This window comes from Coregonus clupeaformis, chromosome 7 (assembly GCF_020615455.1).
Source record: "Coregonus clupeaformis isolate EN_2021a chromosome 7, ASM2061545v1, whole genome shotgun sequence".
Classification (NCBI taxonomy): Eukaryota; Metazoa; Chordata; class Actinopteri; order Salmoniformes; family Salmonidae; genus Coregonus; species Coregonus clupeaformis.
In genome coordinates this window covers 27,563,323-27,590,772 of record NC_059198.1, presented here as the reverse complement: position 1 = coordinate 27,590,772, position 27,450 = coordinate 27,563,323, and the positions used below count along the sequence as shown (strand labels likewise).

Genomic DNA, 27,450 nt, shown 5'->3' with positions numbered 1-27,450 from the left:
GAGATGTGTCTGTGACTTGAACTGTGTGAAGCATTTATTTGGGCTGCAATCTGATGTGCAGTTAACTTTAATTAACTTATCCTCTGCAGCACAGGTAACTCTGGGTCTTCCTGTCCTGTGGCGGTCCTCATGAGAGCCAGTTTCATCATAGCATTTGATGGTTTTTGCAACTGCACTTGAAGAAACTTTCAAAGTTCTTGAAATGTTCCGTATTGACTGACCTTCATGTCTTAAAGTAATGATGGACTGCCTTTTCTCTTTGCTTATTTGATCTGTTCTTGCCATAATATGGACTTGGTCTTTCACCAAATGGGGCTATCTTCTGTATACCAACCCTACCTTGTCACAACACAACTGATTGGCTCAAACGCATTAAGAAGGAAAGAAATTCCACAACTTTTAACAAGGCACACCTGTTAATTGAAATGCATTCCAGGTGACTACATCATGAAGCTGGTTGAGATAATGCCAAGAGTGTGCAAAGCTGTCATCAAGGCCAGGTTGGATACTTTGAAGAATCTCAAATATAACATATATATTTTGATTTGTTTAACACTTTTTTTGGTTACTACATGATTCCATATGTGTTATTTCATAGTTTTGATGTCTTCACTATTATTCTACGATGTAGAAAATAGTACAAATAAAGAAAAACCCTTGAATGAGGAGGTGTGTCAAAATTTTTGACTGGTACTATATACAGTGAGCAAAAAAAGTATTTGATCCCCTGCTGATTTTGTTCGTTGGCCCACTGACAGAGACATGATCAGTCTATAATTTTAATGGTAGGTTTATTTGAACAGTGAGAGACAGAATAACAATAACAAAATCCAGAAAAACGCATGTCAAAAATGTTATAAATTGATTTGCATTTTAATGAGGGAAATAAGTATTTGACCCCTCTGCAAAACATGACTTAGTACTTAGCAATCACAGAGGTCAGACGTTTCATGTAGTTGGCCACCATGTTTGCACACATCTCAAGAGGGATTTTGTCCCACTCCTCTTTGCAGATATTCTCCAAGTCATTAAGGTTTCGAGCCTGACGTTTGGCAACTCGAACCTTCAGCTCCCTCCACAGATTTTCTATGGGATTAAGGTCTGGAGACTGGCTAGGCCACTCCAGGACCTTAATGTGCTTATTCTTGAGCCACTCCTTTGTTGCCTTGGCCGTGTGTTTTGGGTCATTGTCATGCTGGAATACCCATCCACGACCCATTTTCAATGCCCTGGCTGAGGGAAGGAGGTTCTCACCCAAGATTTGACGGTACATGGCCCCGTCCATCGTCCCTTTGATGCGGTGAAGTTGTCCTGTCCCCTTAGCAGAAAAACACCCCCAAAGCATAATGTTTCCGCCTCCATGTTTGACATTTTACATTTTACGTCATTTAGCAGACGCTCTTATCCAGAGCGACTTACAGTTAGTGCATACATTATTCTTTTTTTTATTTTCATACTGGCCCCTCGTGGGAAACAAACCCACAACCCTGGTGTTGCAAACGCCATGCTCTACCAACTGAGCTACCTCCCTGCCGGCCATTCCCTCCCCTACCCTGGACGACGCTGGGCCAATTGTGCGCCGCCCCATTGGTCTCCCGGTTGCGGCCGGCTACAGCAGAGCCTGGATTCGAACCAGGATCTCTAGTGGCACAGCTAGCACTGCGATGCAGTGCCTTAGACCACTGCGCCACTGGGGAGACGGTGGGGATGGTGTTCTTGGGGTGATAGGCAGCATTCCTCCTCCTCCAAACACGGCGAGTTGAGTTGATGCCAAAGAGCTCAATTTTGGTCTCATCTGACCACAACACTTTCACCCAGTTCTCCTCTGAATCATTCAGATGTTCATTGGCAAACTTCAGACGGGCCTGTATATGTGCTTTCTTGAGCAGGGGGACCTTGCGGGCGCTGCAGGATTTCAGTCCTTCACGGCGTAGTGTGTTACCAATTGTTTTCTTGGTGACTATGGTCCCAGCTGCCTTGAGATCATTGACAAGATCCTCCTGTGTAGTTCTGGGCTGATTCCTCACCGTTCTCATGATCATTGCAACTCCACAAGGTGAGATCTTGCATGGAGCCCCAGGCCTAGGGAGATTGACAGTTATTTTGTGTTTCTTCCATTTGCGAATAATCGCACCAACTGTTGTCACCTTCTCACCAAGCTGATTGGCGATGGTCTTGTAGCCCATTCCAGCCTTGTGTAGGTCTACAATCTTGTCCCTGACATCCTTGGAGAGCTCTTTGGTCTTGGCCATGGTGGAGAGTTTGGAATCTGATTGATTGATTGCTTCTGTGGACAGGTGTCTTTTATACAGGTAACAAACTGAGATTAGGAGCACTCCCTTTAAGAGTGTGCTCCTAATCTCAGCTCGTTACCTGTATAAAAGACACCTGGGAGCCAGAAATCTTTCTGATTGAGAGGGGGTCAAATACTTATTTCCCTCATTAAAATGCAAATCAATTTTTTCTGGATTTTTTTTATTTATTCTGTCTCTCACTGTTTAAATAAACCTACCATTAAAATTATAGACTGATAATTTATTTGTCAGTGGGCAAACGTACAAAATCAGCAGGGGATCAAAAACATTTTTCCCTCACTGTATATATTTTTAACGTTTAAAAGTAGCAATAGAGACAAGATGCTAGAGTAAAAACATTTTCTCTCTCTTGTTTTTCTTTGAGATATTTCTTACAAGCCTAAAGAGGCCATGGAGAGCAGAGACCCATCACCAGGGGCCTTAATGTGTTTGTGAGTGGACAGAGTGCTGCTGACCCTAAGTGTCCTTTGTGTAACACAATCACCCGCCTGCAACCCCGCTGACTCAGTGGGAAATGCTTTCGATTCCCTGCTCATCACTAGGACTCACTGCCCTTAGATTTACATGCTGTTCATGTTACTGATATTGATGCTGTGCCATGGAAATGTAATGCCGGGATTCAGGTCTAACTGCATAGGGAATTGGGATGATGTCAACCTGGAACATTTCACTGGAAGGTAGTAGCTCATGAGGTGTGAACATGTTGTTCAAACAAATTCACTAAAACCGACATCCCATTAATCCCAAATATAAATGAGGAACAAATGTTTATGTCATGACTATCTGAATCATGTTCACACAGAAAACATGTCGCTCTTGTAGTATTCATATTACATTCAAGTCTGTTCGCATGGGCCCAGCAAGGTGCTATATACACTTACGATTCCCCAGAAAAGATTAGTAATAACACAATGCAAATAGTCTGGGTAGCCATGATTAGCTGTTCAGGAGTCTTATGGCTTGGGGGTAGAAGCTGTTAAGAAGCCTTTTGGACCTAGAGATCGGCAGTTACATGTATTTGAAATACGCATTTTTATTACTTCTCAGTATTTTGTCATTTGAATTACACTAAGCTGAATGTATTTTGTAATTGTTTAAAAATACGAAAAACATTTTGTGGCCCCCCTTTTAACCTGCATCGGTATCAGAAGTCTGATGGCACTATGGTATGATATAGCGCCTGCTAAATTAACTAAATATACACTTTCCATGACATAGACTGACCAGGTGAATCCAGGTGAAAGCTATGATCCCTTATTGATGTCACCTGTTAAATCCACTTCAATCAGTGTAGATGAAGGGGAGGAGACAGGTTAAATAAGGAATTTTAAACCTTGAGACAATTGAGACATGGATTGTGTATGTGTGCCATTCAGAGGGTGAATGGGCAAGATAAAATATTTAAGTGCTTTTGAACGGGGTATGGTAGCAGGTGCCAGGTGTAAGTGTGAGTGTGTCAAGAACTACAACGCTGCTGGATTTTTCTTGCTCAACAGTTTCCCGTGTGTATCAAGAATGGTCCACTACCTAAAGGACATTCAGTCAACTTGACACAACTGTGGGAAGCATTGGAGTCAACATGGGCCATCATCCCTATGGAACTCTTTCAACACCTTGTAGAGTCCATGCCCCGACAAATGTAGGATGTTCTGCGGCCAAAAGGGAGTGCAACTCAATATTAGGAAGGTGTTCCTAATGTTTTGTCCACTCAGTGTATGTCTATGGTGTATTTAGGCACCTGAGCTGAGCCATAAGGGAACTCTCTCTCTCCCCCCCGCCACTTTTGATCTGTAATCACCCACTAATTAATTTGTCATTTTTTCAGATTAAAAGTGTTAGAGCTAATGTATCAATATTTATCTTTAAAAATGTGTTATGACATAGCCAATGAATATATTGCACAACTTTGGATTTCCGCCCGTCTCATAATCGAATGGTTTAAACTGTTTGGAAGTTTGACCGGACTCGGAGTGAGCTTATCTTCTTCTACCACTTTGACCATGCAGTGTGGGTAGTAAAAGTGATTATGAATCGTTATGAAATGATCAACTTTACCCTGTATATCTAAAAATGACCATATATATTAATTGTTTCAAGCAAAACTACCAAAACTATTGCCGATGGTGAACCTGAAGAATCAAAATAAAATCTAACGAACAGATTGTAGCCTACCTATAGCCCTCTTCACGACTGTGTTGGTATGTTTGGACTGTGATAGATCCTTAGTGATGTGGACACAGAGAGCTTCAAGTTCCTCGGTGTAACACATCACTAAGGATCTATCATGGTCCAAACACACCAACACAGTCGTGAAAAGGGCACGACAATGCTTCTTCCCCCTCAGGTGGCTGAAAATATTTGGCATGGGACCTCAGATCCTCAAAAAGTTATACAGCTGCACAATTGAGAGCATCTTGACTGGCTGCATCACCGCTTGGTATGGCAACTGCTTGGCATCGGACTGTAAGTCGCTGCAGAGGGTAGTGCGTATGGCCCAGTACATCACTGGGGTCGAGCTCCCTGTCATCCAGGACCTCTATACCAGGCGGTGTCAGAAGGCCCAAATAATTATCAAAGTTTCCAGTCACCCAAGCCACAGACTGTTCTCTCTGTTCCCGCACGGCAAGCCGTACCAATGCACCAAGTCTGGAACCAACAGGACCCTGAACAGTTTCTACCCCGAAGCCATAATACTTCTAAACAAGACTGCTAAATAGCTAATCAAATGGCTACCCAGACTGCATTTACCCTTTTTGCACTCTCTTGCATTGACTATATGCACACACACTGGACTCAACCCACACACTCACACATACTTACACTGACACCCCAACACACACACACACACATAACATGCACACACATACATACTGACGTCACACACACACACACACACACACACACACACACACACACACGCACACACTTTCACCACATACACTGCTGCTACTGTCTACTATCTTTCCTGTTGCATAGTCACTTTACCCCTACCTATATGTACATCGCTACCTCAATTACCTCGTACCCCTGCACATCGACTTGGTACTGGTACTCCCTGTATATAGCCATGTTATTTTTACTCTTTATTTTTATTCGTTATTCACTGTGTCAATATTTATTTTATTTTTGTAATTATTTTTATCTTACCTTTTACTCTGCATTGTTGGGAAGGACCCGTAAGTAAGCATTTCACTGTTAGTCTACACCTGTTGTCTACGAAGCATGTGACAAATAAAATGTCATTTGATTTGATGAGAGTTGTGTCTCCGGTGGTAGTCTACTTTTATTCCAGTAAAACTCAATTTTCAACAGGGCATTTGATCAAAATAACCTAGCAAGTTACATTGTTTACCACTCAACTAATAAAGCCTAATATTGTGCAAGCCATTTTACATAAATCTGAACGCTTAAGGTGATGCGCAGATGTGCCAGATCAGGAATAGACCTCTTGTTGGTGAGTGCGAAGCTGTGCACAGTGCACAGTTTGACTAGGCTACTGATATTGCCTGGGGTTGTTCGGCATACAAATTACTTGTAGATCAATGACCGTCAACATGTCACGATCGTCATTCATAGAGGAGGACCAAGGCGCAGCGTTGAATGCGAACATTTTATTTATTAGAATGATCACACGATCAAAACAACAAAAACGTGACGTCCCTGGTTACATAAACAAACCAACACGGAACAAGAAACCACAAATAATGAATGCCTAACGGCTACCTAAGTATGACTCCCAATCAGAGACAACGAGCTACAGCCGTCTCTGATTGGGAGCCACCCTGGCCAACATAGATATACAACAACTAGAACATAAACACATGAAAACTCACACCCTGGCTCAACATACTAGAGTCCCCGGAGCCAGGGCGTGACAGTACCCCGCTAAAGGCGCGGACTCCGACCGCGCCAACCAAATACAACAGGGAGGGACCGGGTGGGCACTCCGCCTCGGCGGCGGATCCGGCTCCGGACATGACCCCCACTCCTTCTCTAACCCCCCAAAGTACCCCTGGTCCGGGTCTGGCCCTGCTGACCAGAGCTGAACTGAACACTGGTGGAGCGGATTGCTCTAGCTCCGGCGTGACGCAGCACCTGACCGGTGCGGACCCGCCACCGGTGGAACAGGCACGGGCCGTGCCGGACTGACGACGCACACCACTGGCTTGGTGTGGGGAGCTGGAGCCGGCCGAGCCGGGCTGACAAACGCACCACTGACTTGGTGCGGGGAGCAGGAGCGGGCCGGACCGGGCTTGACGAGCGCACCACTGACTTGGTGCGGGGGAGCAGGAACGGACGTGCCGGGCTGACGACGCGCACCACTGACTTGGTGCGGGAGCAGGAACGGGCCGGACAGGGCTGACGCAAACGCACCACTGACTTGGTGCGGGGAGCAGGAATGGGCCGGACTGGGCTGGCGACGCGCACCACCGACTTGGTGCGGGGAGCAGGAGCGGGCCGGACCGGTTGACGGGCGCACCACTGACTTGGTGCGGGGAGCAGGAACGGTCCGTGCCGGGCTGACGAAACGCACCACTGACTTGGTGCGGGGAGCAGGAATGGGCCGGGCCGAGCTGGCGATGCGCACCGTAGACTTGGTGCGAGTGGCAGGAACAGGCCGGACCGTACTGGGAACACACACCACTGGCCCTACGTGGGGATCAGGAACAGGCCGGACCGGACTGGCAACACACGCCAGTACCTCTCGCCGTGCCTCTACATCTTCCACCCCCTCTTCGACCAGTGGCCCCCGTAACCTGGCGGCCTCCTCTGCCAATCCGCTGGGCCGCTCTGCCGCGGTCTCCTGCTGGCCCGTCGTCCACGGCGTTAGCCCCCCCCAAAAAAATGTTCTGGGCGTCTCCCCTACCCGTGGACCAGGTCTCCATGTCCCTCACCAGCCTTTCGCCCTTCTGCCACAATGTCAAGCCCTTCTCTTCCTCACTCGGCTTGACCCAGTCGAGGAGGCGAAGGAGATCTGTTAGGGATCTCCCTGGCGATGGCTCCTGGACACGCTGCTTGGTCACATCTTGGTGGTTTCTTCTGTCACGATCGTCATTCATAGAGGAGGACCAAGGCGCAGCGTTGAATGCGAACATTTTATTTATTAGAATGATCACACGATCAAAACAACGAAAACGTGACGTCCCTGGTTACATAAACAAACCAACACGGAACAAGAAACCACAAATAATGAATGCCTAACGGCTACCTAAGTATGACTCCCAATCAGAGACAACGAGCTACAGCCGTCTCTGATTGGGAGCCACCCTGGCCAACATAGATATACAACAACTAGAACATAAACACATGAAAACTCACACCCTGGCTCAACATACTAGAGTCCCCGGAGCCAGGGCGTGACACAACATAATGACATGCTTAGTTAGACACTGAAGGAGAGGTATTTTCAGAAGGTAGAAAGAAAGTAATATGAGCAACAACCAAAAATGTGAACTGTCGATTTGTAAAGTTTGAATCAATTTTCGGACCGATGCATGCTACATTTGGATCGGGGACCCGCAGACCAATGCACTCATATCTACAACAATTGAATCAGGGACTGATGTTTATTGGTGAATCATTACATCCCTAATTGCAAGCATTTTCAAAAGTTTGAGGTGGGTTTTTGAAGTGTTTTTCTGCAATTTATGCTTTAGCCACAAATACGAGTATAGGATGATTCAACAACATTATTTGGGTATGAGTTAACAGAATATTAACTTTTAAAAGTTAGATTTTCACTGGACAGTTACTTTAAATTCCAATTCAATTAGTGAATTTGAATTGGCCACACACCACAGAAAGCAGAATTTGAATTGATTTTGAATTAAAGGAAATATAATTTAATTCAGTGAAATTAATTGAAATTCTAATGGTTAATTTATTCCATAAATCATTATGAACATGTTTATTTTGATATCATGTATGGTTGCCAATATTATGTTTAATATGTTCTTGAAACATTTCATTTAAAAAACTAATTATTCTAAAACGAGTTTTAAATAATTATAGTGGTCTGGAGATATTGTAAGATCATTTTGTAGGTTTTCTATAATAATGTATAATTCAGTTACATGTTATTAAATATTAAACAAAAAATACATATCCTAGAATGCATTACATCAAACACTCCAGAATGGATGGAACAACCTAACATCTCATTACAAAAATACAAACAAAATACTGTTTGACATCTTTGAGTTATAATCAAGCTAATATTTGGAATGGCATCTGTACTCTTTAGTATGCGATGGCAGATGCTTTTGGCAAAATATTTGGTAAAGGAATGATCACAGATCTGAGTAATATGTAACAATGTTTACTTTACATTGTAATTACACTGTATCTGCCTATGTAACTACATGTCAATTGTAAAAAGTGGGGCCATAGAGACCTGACCCAACCTCAGAAGCTCTCGCTGCAAACTTAACTTCTCACCAGCCCTACAAAAATACTGCAACATGAACTACTGAATGAGTGTGAGAACATTGATGCTGTCCAGGCTAGCTATTTCAATAAACAGACTTTAAATATACAACTTTGCCCTTTTGTAGACCCTTGTAAAACTGTATTGTAAACACAACGCTTCATCCATTAGTTGCAATGGGCCCACTTCAATGTACCTTGCCAGATACACTAACATTGACAGAAAACGGTAGCAAAGGAAAAAAGGAGTGTGCAATTTTCCAGGTGGTCTGCCCTTCAAGAGTTTGTAATTGATTTGACAATTTACATTGTATAGCATTGCATCTGCAACAGTGCAACAGAGATTAAATAAATGATGAAAGGAAGTTTATGACAGTGGACAGTCATGTAACATACATGTATTCCATCTCTCCCAAATTCAACATAAAATGCAGAAGACACAGCAACTCTCTAGGAAAAACATCTCTCTCTCTCTCTCTCTCTCTCTCTCTCTCTCTCTCTCTCTCTCTCTCTCTCTCTCTCTCTCTCTCTCTCTCTCTCTCTCTCTCTCTCTCTCCCCTGCATTCATTGGCTGTCAAGTCCCCAGAGCTGATTGACTTCCTGCCTCCACTTTGGGAAACAGTTAAGTTACCCTGATTACAAACATTTCCTTCCTCCATCCCTCACAGTGCTGCTGACTCAGATGGATACATTATTTACTCAGGCCCCACACCCACAGTCACATCCATGTGCATCATACTGTGGTGAAAGGGTGCTGGGTGGGAGAGCAATCTGGCTCAATCTAGAAACATTTTTCCCTTGAGAGACGCTTATGGTTACTATTGGTTTGTTTGGAGTGTGGGATTTCAAAACGAATTAAGTGTGAAAAGACTTCAAATATATGTTGTGTTTGTTGACAGTGTTAAGTGGCATATAGACCCACAGTTTCAACAGAGCATATGGGAGCATATTGATGTCATGAACTCTCATGCTGACCTCTGTGATCCTGAACAAGATCAACAGGTGTCTCAAAACATAATACACATTCAAGACCTTGTGCAGCACATCTTTTCAGCATTTCGAGTTAATCCTTAAAGTGTCAATCAGCAGTAGAAACAATAAAGAGCGAGACACTGAGCTGCCATGGCTATCTGTGAAATCTTGATTTGATTTGACAATAACAAAGCGGTTCCCCAACCCTGGTTCGGTAAAAAGCTAAGGGATGGGGCTAGAGAAATGTAACCGCTCTCAAATTCAAATACAGAGCTATGGATGCAAGGACTGACCATCCATGATATCAAAATGATAGTTTTATAGTGTTTGTTTACATTTTCTTTGTTTACAAATGAAGTAAAACAAGCTTATATTTTGGGTTCTGATGGGGTAGCATTAATACGTTATATTCTTCTAGAATCAATGGGTACATATAATTAATTTATAAGGCAAAAATGGATGTAGAGACTGCTGATTGCCCCCTTTAACATTTAAAAGACCTCCTCACATAAGAACACTATATTTGATCTAATCTATCTCAAATCACCCCACTGTGAGCAGTACTTAATTGGTGACAAATGCACGTGTGGGGCTATTGTCAAGTAGATAGACAATATTTCAAAATGTCAGGTGTGTTAGGTTACCTATTAAATTATCAGAAAAGTTGCATGGTATTGTGTTGCTGAAAACTGCTCACGCACATTCGTTTTTCTACATAAAATCAACATACAAAACCTGCCATATATCAGGAGAATAGCCTGTCCAGATTTGCCATTAAGTTTTTGCCAAATCTAGCCCCGCGACATTGTATCCACCGTTCATCACTTATTACTGCACTGTTACAATGCATCACCAAAGCAACCGGTGGCAGTGGTGCATCTTGAAACAGCTACGAAAAACAGTGACAGTAGAATTATTGAAACATTGACAGGCAAAGCTTACCGATTTTCCTTGGTGTTCGTTGGTATGTGGCTCGAAGGAACGGAATAGTCGCTTGTTTGTGAGACTGAATAAATAAATATATATTTGTTTTTCTTCGGTGAAAGTGAAGTTGTTGGTCTTGGAAAAAGATGGCTGCTCCTTTGCTGGAGTCGATGATGTAATCAGAATTTTAACCCTTTGATGTGTTGAATCGAAGTGTTCAATCAATCCAGCTCCAGAAAATGCCTCATACTGAATTCAAAAATACCCTTCATAATTGTCTTAAAATCACTGCATAAATTGTAAATGTTTTATATAAAGTCAGGTCCATAATTATTGGCACCCTTGAAAAAGATGAGCTAAAAATACTGTATAAAATTAATAATACAAATACTGAGCGATATTGTATGCTCAAATTTTTTGGGACCGCTGTTGTCAATAAGCAGAAAATATCCCATTCCTACTTTAAAATATGATGATGGATATTTGTTGTTATGGGGCTATTTTGCTTCCACTGGTCCTGGCTGTGGCCCTTGTTAAGGTCATCAGCATCATGAACTTTACTCTGTACCAGGACATTTTTAGCCAAAGACCTGGTTGCCTCTGCCAGGAGGCTGAAACTTGGCTGCAAGTGGATCTTCCAGCAACACAATAACCCCAAGCACACATCAAATTCCAAAAAGAAATAGTTAATTGACCATTAAATTAACATTTTTCAAGTCTCTGGACTTGAACCCCATTGAAAACCTGTGGTTTGAATTGAAGAGGGCATTCCATAACCACAGACAAAGGATATCAAGGATATGGAAATATTCTGTATGGAGGAATGGTCTAAGATCCCTCTCAATGAGTTCTCCAATCTCATAAAACATTTTAGAAAAAAGGCTCATTGACGTTATCCTCACAAGGTGAGGTACTGAAAGGTATTGAAAACAGGGGTGGCAATAATTTTGACCCCTATCTTTGAGATTTAAAAAAAAATTACTTGTTAAACCAAATTTCTTTCTCTGAGCAATTGTATTAGTATAAAAATAATATAATTTCCCAATTTTTGGGAGCGTACAATACATCTCAGTCTTTTTTGCTCATCTTTATCAAGGCTGCCAATACTTTTGAAACCTGACTGTATAGGCCCCATGAAGCTCAGTTGGTAGAGCATGGCGCTTGCAACGCCAGGGTTGTGGGTTCGATTCCCACGGTGGGGCAGTATGAAAAAAATGTATGCACTCACTAACTGTAAGTCGCTCTGGATAAGAGCGTCTGCTAAATGACGTGAATTGATATCAGAATTTGAACAGACAATGATATGTTTATTTATCAGTCCTTGATTGAGAGGCAGCTCTTGTTTCCAGTTTGGCACAGCCTTTATCTTATGTGCAATGTAATTCTTATAAAACACTAATCTAGTAGCTCCCATTAATTAATAGTATGTAAACAACTATTTTTGATCAAATAACTGGAATAAATCAGTATTTGATCCACTATTTATTGATGACAATATTGTTGCATCACTAATTTCAGACCATTGAGGCCCTACTCAGAAGTTTAGAGGGAATCAAATACTATACTGCCATCTAGTGTGAGTTACCAGGTTGCTAATGTAAAATAAAGTGCTACTGGAATATAGCATAGTGCTCAGAGCATGATGGGGAAAGAACCGTATGTGTGACACACCATGTCATGAATTTGGTGCCTTAAGACTGTGTTAGTCCAATGTGCTAAAGCCCAGGCATAAGGTGGAGCTAATACAAATGTTCAGGTCTCAGGCACAGTCACTCATCACTCGAGAGTTGTTCAACGAACCATCACCTCTACATAGAACATAACATTGGACATATATTTCTAGAGCAATCAAAGATGAGATTCCACTCTCTATACACCATATAATTCCCATGACAAATGTAAAAGACATAGTGCTTGTAGATTGCGTGTAGTGTGGAGTGCATGTGCTGTTCATATTCATCTTGAAGAGATAGCGGTTGATTATTTTTTCCTCACACACGAGAACACACATGATTGCATGCTGTAGTATGAGTCATGACAGGAGTTGCTCTCGTTTTCCCATGTTTTTGTTCCCTGTGCCACTGCTATTCCTATGCTACTGCTGGAACACATGTCCTGCAAAGCAAAGCCCACACTTTTGTCAATGTGGTGTGAGTCTTAATCATCGGTGGATGAGGCTGCCCCTCACTGAGGGACCAAATGCCAACCCTATCACTAGTAGGAGGAGTGGTCATGGGTGAAGTGGCTCATCTCTGTGGTCTGTCTTTTCCAGCCTTGTAGCCTTTCATTCCCTCGCTGACACAGATGGTGGGAGAGGAACTGGGAGGCAGAGGAGGAACCATAGAGTGGGACTGTGTGTCACACCACAGGAGGCTAGGAGGTATAGGGACCGTCATCAGAGCACTGGTGGGTGGACAAGTGGAGCCTGCTGTTATCAAGACTACACTTAGTGTTGCGTCATTAATAGTAGCTTACATAGGATGGAGACATCATTTACTTGATGTAAACCCAGACAATAATGTGCCACTATGTATATGCTTTGTGCTCTCTGGTGCATGAGATGTAATGCAGGACATTTTTTACAGAATCAGAAGAAAACAATACATTGTCATTTTGAGATTTATTCTCACTAAGTCACAAGGGGGCAGTATGGTATTGCTAAAGAGACAACTAGGGATTTATTTGACGTTACATTTGATCTGGGACACTGCAAAGTTAATAGTTTTGATGTTGTTCCGTTAACTGACCTGAATAGAATGATTACTTAAAAATGCATTTTTTAATTCACATTTTGTTTGTTCTCTCCGTCTTAAAAATTCGGGCATTTATGCGGAGAGAGGAATGAGTCGATTAATGTCCTGTGCTATTATTTTTGGGTGTTATTTAGACACAATCTTTTTTTCAGTCAACAGTAGCCTACATAATACATCCCCAGCTCTGACTCAGTGTCACTCCTACAATCAAGATGAGGTTTTACAAAGCTGGGATGTCACCTCCCTTGAGTAAACACAGCGCCGCAGGCTGCAGCTGAGCTCCCGACACCATCCCTGCCCCCAGAATCTGTTACCATAACAGACAGTCACACCTCAGTGCCCAGCAAAGTGACTCAAAGGCAAACAAGGCCGCAGCCCACAAACAAGGGCTCACGGATGATGCTCACTGTTGTGTGGAGATGTTTTGTGACTCATAGCAGAAATGCCCATGACTACATTAATTGCATTCACAAGTTGAAAAGGCATCCCAAACTCATGTTTAATTCATAATTCGAAATGGCATTCCAAACTCATGTTTATGAGAATGGTAAAGAGGACTAATGCTTTCAGGAAGGACATAAATGACTGCACAGTAAGAATCTCTGGTTACGTAACTCCTGTAAAATAGCTATTGGCAGATTCGAAACATTGATCCATGTCAGTCTCAAGACTGCCTCGTGTCAACATATAGTAGCAATATTCAGTAGAGGTAGGAAAGGTAAGGAAACTGACATATTCTGAGGCTCGTCAAATACTGGGGGTGCAGGCCAAGTCTAAACATCTGAAATGCATTTCAATTAAGTTGAATAATAACCAATAAATGAGGAAAAGGTTTCAACAAATGAAGGAAACTAATGGAGAAAACTAAAAAGCCCTGATTGCCATGATTGCATTAATGTCCACTGTGGTTGTGATAAATTCACAACAAATAGTAATCTAGTTACTAGTAAGTGACTCAACAAGTGCATTCAAATAAAATGTCAAACCCATTATGGAGGTATTGTTGCTGAAGTGCAGGAGTAGAGGCTGAACACTAAGGCTTTCTTAAGTCAATGGGTCCTCCATCATGTGCAGTGTGAGAATCATGTCATTTACAGAACATTTTATGAAATAATGGTCAAACTGACCTCAAAAGCTCCTTGGCTTTCTAAGGTGTTTACCAAGTATGTTAAAAGATTCCACCGAGTGCAGATCACTTTAGCAATAAAATAAAACAAGCTCTTCTCTCCCTTTTTTTGGTGTATGTGTTTAACAATATCTCTAAGTCTTCTCATGATCTCAATTAAAGACCAGTACAGCAATATACTGTAATTACAATGTAATTACTTACATTTACATTTTTACATTTACATTTTAGTCATTTAGCAGACGCTCTTATCCAGAGCGACTTACAGGAGCAATTAGGGTTAAGTGCCTTGCTCAAGGGCACATTAACGTCATTTAGCAGACGCTCTTAGCCAGAGCGACTCACAAATTGGTGCGTTCACCCTATAGCCAGTGGGATAACCACTTTACAATTATGTTAAAGTTAGGTGGTACAAATTGAGGGTTTGCGGCAGGGTTCTTTGGCTACTGTTCAATGGATGCTGCTGTGGCAGACTCAGTAGTACCTGTGGCTGGACATTCAGTGGACTATTTATCATCACTTCAGTATCAGACTAATTTCTAATGGCAGTTAATTGGGTGGCTATTCTAATGATCTGGGTTAATGGCAGTACAGGGGTTATGTTAGTAATACCAAGGCAATTATACATGCCATTTACAATTTGGCCAAACTTGAAAAGCTATAACCCTGTGAAGATTAACTTCGAATTGTACTTTGTCGGCATACACTGAGTGTAAAAACATTAAGGACACCTGCTCTTTCCATGACATAGACTGACCAGGTGAATCCAGGTGAAAGCTATGATCCCTTATTAATGTCACTTGTTAAATCCACTTAAATAACTGTAGATGAAGGGGAGGAGACAGGTTAAAGAAGGAATTTTAAGCCTTGAGACAATTGAGACATGGATTGTGTATGTGTGCCACTCAGAGGGTGAATGGGCAAGACAAAAGATTTAAGTGCCTTTGAACGGGGTATGGTAGTAGGTGTCAGGTGAACCAGCTTGTGTCAAGAACTGCAACGCTGCTGGATTTTTCACGCTCAACAGTTTCCCGTGTGTATCAAGAATGGTCCACCATCCAAAGGACATCCAGCCAACTTGACACAACTGTGGGAAGCATTGGAGTCAACATCCCTGTGGAACGCTTTCGACACCTTGTAGAGTCCATGCCCAGACTAATTGAGGCTGTTTTGAGGGCAAAATGGGGGGAGGGGGGAGGTGTCCTCAATGTTTTGTACACTCAGTGTATAGGCCAGTATATTCACATTTTGCATTCAAACTTTGCCTTCAAATATCTACACAGGAGAGAGCATCCCAACAAAATACTACTTTTAGCCAGAATTTATGGCTGTGGTACCAGCTGATGTTGCTGCAACTATAACAAGGTTGTCAGTTTCAATTCAGCCCAACCAAACGACTTGAGCAATAAAACCTGGAAAACATTGTGCACAGGAAAAACAACAGCGGAGATTTATGACTTGGGAAAGTACATTTGCAGAGAGAAAGTAAATAGGAGCAAAACAAATAGACATCCTTGCTGTGGTGAAAAACTGCCATGACAGAAGCTCAGGTAAAAAAAGTAGCTACATTTGTTGGAAAATGAAATAGGGAGGTATGCCAGCCTTGAGAAAGATGGGGGATGTTTGAGCAGCCTGTCAGACAGTGACAGGAGCTGTGCTTTGAAATGTAGTGGTAGTGTCACCAGCTCATTAAATGAATCTAACATATCCAACAAGATATGGAAGCAAAATTTGAAAAGGAGAGTAAACTTGTGTTTGATGATCCCTGACAAAAAACTGAAGTCGCAACTTGACTTGAAACAGTGGAGGTGCTTATAAAAAGCGAATCGACTCGAAGCCAAAACCAAACAGTTTGGTTTCCAACTGCAGGGAGGAATCACAGAAAGGGACATTGTCAAATTGCCGATGCATGAGGTCTATGCCATACACCCACAGGGATCCAGCTCATACTGACTGTACACAGATATCTGTTTGCAGTATGTGCCTATTCATACATGCAAGCTATTCCGAGGCAGTTGTGCAAGAAAAAAAGGTCAACTCTAGCCCTGGTTTCATTTGGAAGAATAAGTCAGCCTACTATCTTCTGTGTCTGAGTCGGCTGCCAGGCTGCCAAATTCTGATAGAGTACAGGCTTGAGGGATACGTTTTGCTCCAGTAAAATGTGTGGGCCGTAAATAGATGGCCTGATCGAAGAGTTTGTGTTTCGTGTTACAGTGCACTGGAGACCCAAGCCCCTGCAATACAGCAGCCACAGCCCTCACTGATGTCCTCATTAGCAGGCTGGGTCTAAACTCATCCCAGATAACATGAGATGGGATTCCTGTAGGACGCTTATCAGGGTCACATTATCATGCAGTACTTTTATGTGCTTATCACTAGTTATTTACATTTTAGTCATTTAGCAGACGCTCTTACCCAGAGCGACTTACAGTTAGTGAGTACATACATTATATTTTTTATACTGGCCCACCGTGGGAATCAAACCCACAACCCTGGCGTTGCAAACACCATGCTCTACCAACATCCCTGCCGGCCATTCCCTCCCCTACCCTGGACCAATTGTGCGCCGCCCCATGGGTCTCCCGGTCACAGCAGAGCCTGGATTTGAACCAGGATCTCTAGTGGCACAGCTAAGACCTTAGACCACTGCGCCACTCGGGAGAGTATGTAGACTGCTATAGAGGGTATCACTGACAAAGCATATTGCATGTTGCAGATATTGTGTCATGAGTCGGTCATGGTCACGTGATGAGGTAGCCCCACCTACGATCTTCAAAACCAGTGTCTGCCCTCTGCCCAAGAGGGAATTTCCTTTTGGTCTAATACGTTGGTTGCTCACGTTGGAGACCTGGATTCATATCCCGCGTTTTACACCGGTTATACCTTTTTCCACCCATATGTTAAACATATTTAATCAGTACTTAATGCAAACTGAATCCTCTGTGTTGGCATGATGTTTTGGGAGGGTTATAAAGCAGTGGCATTTCTTCTTCGTCAGAACATGTTGACAATACCTCTTCACTGTCTCCACATATGAGCTGCTAACGGTAGAGGCAGTGTAGTGGAAACCAAAACCATGGCTTACAGTGAATCCTCCAATTCTATCAGGTCTGGTCTTTGGTTTTCTTGTCTGACATGCTATATGTGCTTAGTGAGAAACATGAGCACAGTACCTTCCACATACACATTATTTTGTCCACTGGGTGGAAACTGTGGTTCTAACAGGGTTTGAATACTGAAATGAATATTGACTCAAAACTAGCTTGGACAGAGATTAATTATTTCTCTTTGGTCGTAGCGTATAAAGGGATCTGGGTGTGGGCCTCAGTACCAAAGGTCTGGACCTTGGTCTTGCCAACCAATATCTTTGTGTCTCAACTAATGGTCTGACAAGGCCAAGGTCTTGGTAGTTTCCCAATAAATGACTGAAAATGATCTCTTGTCAGAGTTCTGTGGCTCAGAAGGAGTGACAGAGCACTACATTTAAGGAATTTATATTCTGTGTCTCATTCAGGTTGACGTTCTCTTTCCCCTTCATGTATGCACAAAACAATGTGCCAGTGCATTTGTAGAGCGTAACCTTACTTTCTGGGGCATAGAAAATCTAAACAAAAACCAGCAGCAATAAGCCTGGCAGAGCTCACCAGCCCACCACACCTGGGAGCAGCGTAGAGGATGGGCATTCACACGTCGTTGTCACACTGAGTCACATTTGTTTGGGAAGCCTTTCAACGTTCGCAGCAGCACAGCACTGTGTAGTATCTCCACTTTGTCAGGTCCACTGAGTTCTTCCCCTCAGCACTGTTAATACTCTCAGCGCTAATGGTTCTCTCTCTCTCTCTCTCTCTCTCTCTCTCTCTCTCTCTCTCTCTCTCTCTCTCTCTCTCTCTCTCTCTCTTTTCTCTCTCTCTCTCTCTCTGACATAATGTTATGCAAATGCACTGCCAACAAAGAGATTGTCTTTTTTTTCAAGAGGTAAATTGTGATTGACGGCTAAAATAAGCACCTGCAGCTGTCATTCTGGTAAATAGAAAAAGCCTATCGACAGGGAAACAAACGCTGGGTAAATCAGCAAATGGCAAATGGGGCTTCTTAGAGGGAAGATATCTCAGGGATGTAAGGGATTGGAGCTTAAATATTTATTTACAAAGACCTGCTCCAGTTTCTCAGCTGTACTTTCAAAGCTTTTGAGAAAAGCTATGTTTTAATCAGATGACTTCCCTCCTGACTGTATTATAAACCAACTCCAATTCTGTAGAGCGTTTAGCGATATCGAGTACATCACAGCAGTTTTTCCCTTTCATTCATTTCCAATATTTTTGATGATGTTTGATGATTTCCTGTCATCAATGAATGAGCTGCTCATTTCAATCATAAAATCCCTGTAGGTCTGGCGCAATATTGATCCAGCTGATTGATCTCTTAATTTCTGAATAATAGATTCTATCATTATTTGCTCTGAAGCAGTCACACCCAAAGACCCGATCAGACTTCCAGCTGTTGAGAGGGACTTGCTGTCTGCCCATCATACTCTAACAAAACCACCCCATTTCCCTCACTACAGGGTGTGCAGGTAGGTGAGGAAAAGTTGCAGAAGTATTTGTTTGGCTGAACTTCAGGATTCTACTGGGGAGAGAGAAAGAGGATGAGGAGGATAGAGAAAGGTGAAACGAAACAGGCAGACTGGATGCACCGCAGCCACACCACTTAAAAAAAAAACTGGAGAGGCAAGTTGAGACAGGTTTATGTTTACTCCCAATAGACAGACAGGGGGTTCATTAGCTCCTCTAAAGCCTCACACTGTTACGGTAGAAGTGAACTCTCATCCTGGTCCGAATGAGTCTTGTGGTCCACCAGAGACCCATCTGCTCTGTGGCTCTATGAAGCAGATCGACTTGTCAGGTTCCTTGCATCCCTCCAATTCTGCCGTACGGTGCACATATTAGGACATACATTCTACATCAGACATCCAAGGATGTAGCATGTGTTTGTTGTCAGTTGTCTGATGTAGCTCCTAACATGTTCACCATACAGGGAGGTTGTGAGCTGCATGGGCCCCAGATAACTATCTGAATGGCTTCTGCTGAGTGTCTGCTGTCACGCATCATTGCCCCACAGCATTCTCCACGGCGCAAACTGACCTTGATGTCACAAAGATTGGTAAGTGTAGCAATTTATAGGGCTTTTGTCGACCTTGTTTTCGCAACTTTTAAGTTTCAAAACACAGTAGTTGATTGATGGAATCTGCTTTACTGTATGTTATCGTTTGTATGTGTTTGTTTTGTATTGCTTTACTGCCTGGTTTCCCAAACGTATTTGATCTGCATATCACATGTATGTCTGTGCAGTGGCTTGTATTCATGGGTGCCAAGGGAAGTCAGGCTTCCCCCAAAAAATTGACCAAGAAAAAACAGGATAAAAAACATATAAAATAATTTGTCTTTCGTCTCTCTGGGTTTCGTAATTTTCTTTAAATTCGCAAGAGGCTGATGATGTATCTCACTGGAGAAAGCATCCGAGAGAGCAAAACAGCACCCCTCTGTCTCTGTATGTGAAGCCCATCTATCTGATGCTGTCTGGTCAAAATGAGTATGATATTGTTGCAGCCCGTACCATTGAATGCAAGGGAAGCCAGCGAGCATTTGGCCTCCCTTGATATATTTTTTTATAGCCAATCAGCGTTGAGCTAAACTGAGTGAGCTCAACTGTGTATGGTCCTTGCGCACCAAGAAAAAGTGTCAAGGGAAACTAGTTTGGATTTGGCTTCACACCAATCACATCACATCAAGCCAAATGTCATTGACAGAAAAAACTTGAATTGTTGCATCTCGTTGTGTTGTTGTCCACTGGTGGCTAGCTAGCTAGCTAAACTTGTCCCTTTCCTAAATTAGCCATAGACGGAGATACGGATTTGGACTTGTGGTTTTACTTAATTCGCCGTACTGGCCAACAATTATAACGGCAAATATTTTTTTAAATACTAAAATAATATTTTTCGTGATTACGATCTTGTCTCATCGCTGCAACTCCCCAATGGGAGAGGTGAAGGTCGAGTCATGCGTCCTCCGAAACATGACCCGCCAAACCGCGCTTCTTAACATCCGCTCGCTTAACTCGAACCCCAGGCTGTAGTGACGCCCAGTGCCTTAGACCGCTGCGCAACTTGGGAGGCCTATAACGGTGATGCTGATCCAATCATAGATTCATACATTGTCCCTGGCCTGAGAGGATGGAAGTTCAATATGTAGCTAGATATAGTAGGCTAATGTTAATTAGCTGGCTAATTGTTGCCCATGAAAGGAAGTTAGGCTAGTGAGCAAGCATTTTAGCCAGGTAGCCTAGGACAACAAAAACTAAAAGCGTGTATGAATGCGTCATAGACCGTTTCTGCAACATAAAAGAGAGGAGGATGGCGAGTCAGTAGGGTGAGTCAACATGTTTTTTCACACACACACACACACACACACACACACACACACACACACACACACACACACACACACACACACACACACACACATCAGTACCATGGACAGCCACATGATATTTAGCTTACGTTGATTGGACTAAATTGTTTTTGGTATCTTAGTTGTCACTATATTAGACTAAGCAGAGGTGATTTGATAATGTTGACATGGTGCTGGAACAGTAGAGGCAGCTCCAATTTCTTTGCGACTTGCTGTAACTCTCAGGCCTTTTACCTCTTGGTAGGCCGTCATTGTAAATAAGAATTTGTTCTTAATTGACTTGCCTAGTTTAGTAAAGGTTAAATAACATGTTTATTAAATTCTAAACTGAAATATTCCATTTACATAAGCATTCAGACCCTTTACTAAGTACTTTGTTGAAGTACACTACCAGTCAAAAGTTTGGACACAACTACTCATTCAAGGGTTTTTTCTTTATATTTACAATTTGTTACATTGTAGAATAATAGTGAAGACATCAAAACTATGAAATAGCACATATGGAATCATGTAGTAACCAAAAAGTGTTAAACAAATCTAAATATATTTTATATTTGAGATTCTTCAAATAGCCACCCTTTGCCTTGATGACAGCTTTGCACTCTGTTGGCATTCTCTCAACCAGCTTCATGAGGTAGTCACCTGGAATGCATTTCAATTAACAGGTGTGCCTTCTTAAAAGTTAATTTATGGAATTTCTTTCCTTCATGTGTTTGAGCCAATCAGTTGTGTTGTGACAAGGTAGGTGGGGTATACAGATGATAGCCCTATTTGGTAAAAGACCAAGTCCATATTATGGCAAGAACAGCTCAAATAAGCAAAGAGAAATGACAGTCCATCATTACTTTAAGACATGAAGGTCAGTCAATACTGAACATTTCAAGAACTTAGAACGTTTCTTAAAGTGTAGTCGCAAAAACCATCAAGCGCTATGATGAAACTGGCTCTCATGAGGACCGCCACAGGAATGGAAGACCCAGAGTTACCTCTGCTGCAGAGAATAAGTTCATTAGAGTTACCAGCCTCAGAAATTGCAGCCCAAATAAATGCTTCATAGAGTTCAAGTAACAGACACATCTCAACATCAACTGTTCAGAGGGGACTGTGTGAATCAGGCCTTCATGGTCGAATTGCTGCAAAGAAACCACTACTAGGACATCAATAAGAAGAAGAGACCTGCTTGGGCCAAGAAACACGAGCAATGGACATTAGACCGGTGGAAATGTGTCCTTTGGTCTGGAGTCCAAATTGGAGATTTGTGGTTCAAACCGCTGTGTCTTTGTGAGACGTGGTGTGGGTGAACGGATGATCACCACGTGTAGTTCCCACCGTAAAGCATGGAGGAGGAGGTGTTATGGTGTGGGGGTGCTTTGCTGGTGACACTGTCTGTGATTTTATTTAGAATTCAAGGCACACTTAACCAGCATGGCTACCACAGCATTCTGCAGCGATACGCCATCCCATCTGGTTTGGGCAACCCAATTGAGATGGTTTGGGATGAGTCGGACGGCAGAGTGAACGAAAAGCAGCCAACAAGTGCTCAGCATATGTGGGAACTCCTTCAAGACTGTTGGAAAAGCATTCCAGGTGAAGCTGGTTGAGAGAATGCCGAGAGTGTGCAAAGCTGTCATCAAGGCAAAGTGTGGCTATTTGAAGAATAATTTTTGATTTGTTTAACACTTACTACATGATTCCATATGTGTTATTTCATAGTTTTGATGTCTTCACTATTATTCTACAATGTAGAAAATAGAAAAATAAAGAAAAACCCTTGAATGAGTAGGTGTGTCCAAACCTTTGACTGGTACTGTACTTTTGGCAGCGATTACAGCCTTGAGTCTTCTTGTGTATGACGCTACAAGCTTGGCACAACTGTATTTGGGGAGTTTCTCCTATTCTTCTCTGCAGATTCTCTCAAGCTCTGTCAGGTTGGATGGTGAGTGTCGCTGCACAGCTATTTTCAGGTCTCTCCAGAGATGTTCGGTCGGGATCAAGTCTGGGCTCTGGCTGGGCCACTCAAGGACAATCAGAGACTTGTCCCGAAGCCACTCCTGTGTTGTCTTGGCTGTGTGCTTAGGGTCGTTGTCCTGTTGGCCCGGTCTGAGGTCCTGAGCGTTCTGGAGCAGGTTTTCATCAAGGATCACTCTGTACTTTGCTCCATTCATCTTTCCCTCGATCCTGACTAGTCTCCCAGTCCCTGCCGCTGAAAAACATCCCCACAGCATAATGCTGCCACCACCATGCTTCATTGTAGGGATGGTATTGGCCAGGCGATGAGCGGTGCCTGGTTTCCTCCAGATGTGACACTTGGCATTCAGGCCAAAGAGTTCAATCTTGGTTTCATCAGACCAGAGAATCTTGTTTCTCATGGTCTGCCTTTTGGCAAACTCCAAGCAGGCTGTCATGTGCCTTTTACTGAGGAGTGGATTCCGTCTGGCCACTCTACCATAAAGGCCAGATTGTTGTCCTTCTAGAAGGTTCTCCCATCTCCACAGAGGACCTCTGGAGCTCTGTCAGAGTGACCATCGGGTTCTTGGTCACCTCCCTGACCAAGGCTCCGATGGCTCAGTTTGGCCTGGCGGCCAGCTCTAGGAAAAGTCTTGGTGGTTCCAAACTTCCTCCGTTTAAGAATGATGGAGGCCACTGTGTTCTTGGGGATTTTCAATGCTGCAGACATTTTTTACCCTTCCCCAGATCTGTGCCTCAACACAATCCTGTCTCGGAGCTCTATGGACAATTCCTTTGACCCCATGTCTTTGTTTTTGCTCTGACATGCACTGTCAACTGTGGGACCTTATATAAACCTTATATGTGTCCCTTTCCAAATCATGTCCAATCAAGTTGTAGAAACATCTCAAGGATGATCAATGGAAACAGGATGCACCTGAGCTCAATTTCGAGTCTCAGAGCAAAGGGTCTGAATATGTATGTAAATAAGGTATTTCAGTTTTTTATTTTTAATACATTTGCAAACATTTCTAAAAACCAGTTTTTGCTTTGTCATTATGGGGTATTGTGTGTAGATTGCTGAGATTCTTTTTTTGTAATCAATTTTAGAATAAGGCTGTAACGTAACAAAATGTGGAAAAAGTGAATGGGTCTGAATACTTTCCGAATGCACTATATATGTCACAGTGGCAAGGCATATGAACTAACAGGTTATAGAGCAAACAACGCAATTATCACAACACATAGGTTATAATATGGCTTTTTTTCCCAGCTTAGCTTCCCCAGTGATTTTACCACACACCGCTACTGTGTCAGTGCACTGTATCTCTTGACTACTTTACAAAGAAAAACCGAACTTATTCAATGCTGTCAATATATTCAGTCTGGTTGTTTCAAGCCTTTATTCTGAGTTGTGACTTTGTATTAGAGCAAGAGTGTCATGATCGTCATAATGAGCGGACCAAGGCGCAGCGTGATATGCGTACATACTTTTTAATAGTGTACTGGCAACACGATACAAAACAACCAAGTCCTCGGTCATACACAACCCTACACGGAACAAGATCCCACAAAACACAAGTGCACAACAGGCTGCCTAAGTATGGTTCCCAATCAGAGACAACAAGCAACAGCTGATTCTCGTTGCCTCTGATTGAGAACCACCCCGGCCAACCTAGAAAACACATGAACTAGAAACTGAACATACAGCACAAAACATAGACCCTACACACCCTGGCTCAACATATAAGAGTCCCCGGAGCCAGGGCGTGACAGTACCCCCCCAAAGGCGCGGACTGCGACCGCGACAACATAAACCCAACAGGGGAGGGGCTGGGTGGGCATTCCACCTCGGAGGCGGATCCGGCTCCGGGCGTGACCACCACCCTCTAACAACCCCCCCGTAGCGCCCCTGGTCTGGTTCCGCTGGCTGGAGCTGGACTGGACATCGGTGGAGCGGATTGTTTAGGCTCCGGTGTGGAGCAGCTGACCGGTACCTGACCAGGCACCGGTGACACAGGCACGGGCTGTGCCAGACTGACGACGCGCACCACAAGCTTGGTGCGAGAGGCAGGAACAGGCCGGGCCGGGCTGGCGACGCGCACCACAGGCTTGGCGCGAGGGGCAGGAACAGGCCGGGCCGGGCTGGCGACGCGCACCACAGTCTTGGTGCGAGAGGCAGGAACAGGCCGGGCCGGGCTGGCGACGCGGACCACAGGCTTGGTGCGGGGAACAGGAACAGGCTGGACCGGGCTGTGGTGATGGACTGGAGGTCTGGAGCGAAGAGCTGACACAACCCGTCCTGGCTGAATGCCTATTTTAACACACTCTGTGTGAGGCATCAGCACAGGACGTACAGGGCTATGTACTCGTACTGGCACTACAGCACGTGGCACTGGCGCAGGATATCCGGGACCGAGGAGGGGTACTGGAGGCCACGAGCGTTGAGCCGGCACACTCCGTCCTGGCTGCATGCCCACCTTAGCACGACACGCGTGCGTGGTGCTAGCACAGGACGTACAGGACTGTGCCGACCACTTCGCGGCACAGTACGCAGCTCCGCATACCCGGAACCTGCCCAGTCTCACGCTGCCTAGCCTGAGTACGGGGAGTTGGCTCTGCTCTACCTCTAGGCTCCGCCAACCTCCCTTCCAGCCCCCCAAACCCGGTGGCCTCCTCTCCTAATCCATAAACTCGCCCTGTAGCTGCCTCCAGCCGCCCCGTCGTCCATGCCGTGTGCCCCCCAAATTTTTTTTATTGGGGGTGCCTCTCGCCTGTCCGACGACGGCCCGGTTGGCGCCGCTTCTCCTCTCCTGCCTGGGTCTCCCCCTTCATCGCCCTCCGGTAACGGACGGCCTCCTCCTCCGTTATCTGCCCCCAACCGAGGAGGACATCCACTAACGTTACCTCCGGCGTTTGCTCCTGGACACGCTGCTTGGTCCTGTATTGGTGGGATCTTCTGTCACGATCGTTATAATGAGCGGACCAAGGCGCAGCGTGATATGCGTACATACTTTTTAACAGTGTACTGGCAACACGATACAAAATACAAAACAACCAAACGAAACGTGAAGTCCTCGGTCATACACAACCCTACATGGAACAAGATCCCACAAAACACAAGTGCACAACAGGCTGCCTAAGTATGGTTCCCAATCAGAGACAACAAGCAACAGCTGATTCTCGTTGCCTCTGATTGAGAACCACCCCGGCCAACCTAGAAAACACATGAACTAGAAACTGAACATAGAGCACAAAACATAGACCCTACACACCCTGGCTCAACATATAAGAGTCCCCAGAGCCAGGGCGTGACAAAGAGGGAAAGGAAAGGGGAAAGGGGGATACCTAGTCAGTTAATAATAATAATATGCCATTTAGCAGACGCTTTTATCCAAAGCGACTTACAGTCGTGCGTGCATACATTTTTGTGTATGGGTGGTCCCGGGGATCAACCCCACTACCTTGGCGTTACAAGCGCCGTGCTCTACCAGCTGAGCTACAGAGGACCATAGAGCACAAAACAACTGAATGCATTCAACTGAAATGTGTCTTCCGCATTTAACCTAATGTAAGGGATCGGGGGTTGGCTGGGTCTAGACAGAGTCTGACACTTCCCCGATCTACAGAGAGGGGGAGTCATCAGACTCGATCTGGTTCACCTGAGTTCTGAGCACACCTGTCCGTAATTAGGGTAGGATATAAGGTGTGCTCAGAGGTTCAGTCGGTGCGAGGTATTGTTCCTTTGTGACTTGCTAAGCGTTTTGTTCCGAGAGAGAGATTGTTGTTTTGATTAACCGTGTATCCGACCTGTGCCTTGTTTGACTCCCCGAATTGCTTAATCCTCTGCTTGTCTACCCCAGTGATTACCGTGCTCTGATCCTGTGCCTGTGCCCTCGACTACGACTAAGCCCGCTCCTTTGGTACCTCTGCCTGTCTATGCCTTGCCCGGTTTTGACCACAGCCCGCCCGACCACGATTAAAGCTATACCCTTGTCTGTACTCTAATAAAGCATCGCTATTCTGCGATTGGATCTTACCACTCTGTCCGAGTATTCATTACAGAATACCTCGCCATTACCATGGATCCAGCCGGAATTACAGAGGCGATGGGAGATACAGGAGAAACGGATGGATGAACTCCTACAGCTACTCCACGCTGGTGCGGCTGAAGGCACCACACCGAGCACGGTCAGTCCTCGTCATGCACCTCCGATTTCTCTACCTACAAGGTACGACGGGAACCTGGCAAATGTCAGGGGTTTTCTACTCCAGATGTCCCTGTATCTGTCATTTAATCGTACTATGTTTTCCGATGACCGTAGCAGGGTGGATTTCGTGGATTTCTCTGCTAACGGGAAGAGCACTGGATTGGGCTACTGCGCTTGGGCAGCTGAGGTCCCCGAGCTGAATGCGGAAGTTCAGTTCAAGAGACTGTTTCAAGAGGTGTTCGACCACCCAGTATCTGGGCGTAGTGTGGGAGACCAACTGTGCGAACTTCAGCAGGGCTGTCGCACAGT

The 27,450-nt window shown here is 44.1% G+C and overlaps 1 protein-coding gene across 1 annotated transcript in view; it reads right to left on the bottom strand.

Annotated features, from left to right (window-relative positions):
* LOC121569109 (myocardin-related transcription factor B-like) overlaps positions 1–10,779 on the bottom strand; it is a 62,676-nt gene extending 51,897 nt beyond the window's left edge. The window contains exon 1 of the mRNA XM_041879752.2: positions 10,656–10,779. The gene's annotated coding sequence lies outside the window, so the exon portion shown is untranslated. The remainder of the gene's footprint in view (positions 1–10,655) is intronic.
* Positions 10,780–27,450: the final 16,671 nt, after the last annotated feature.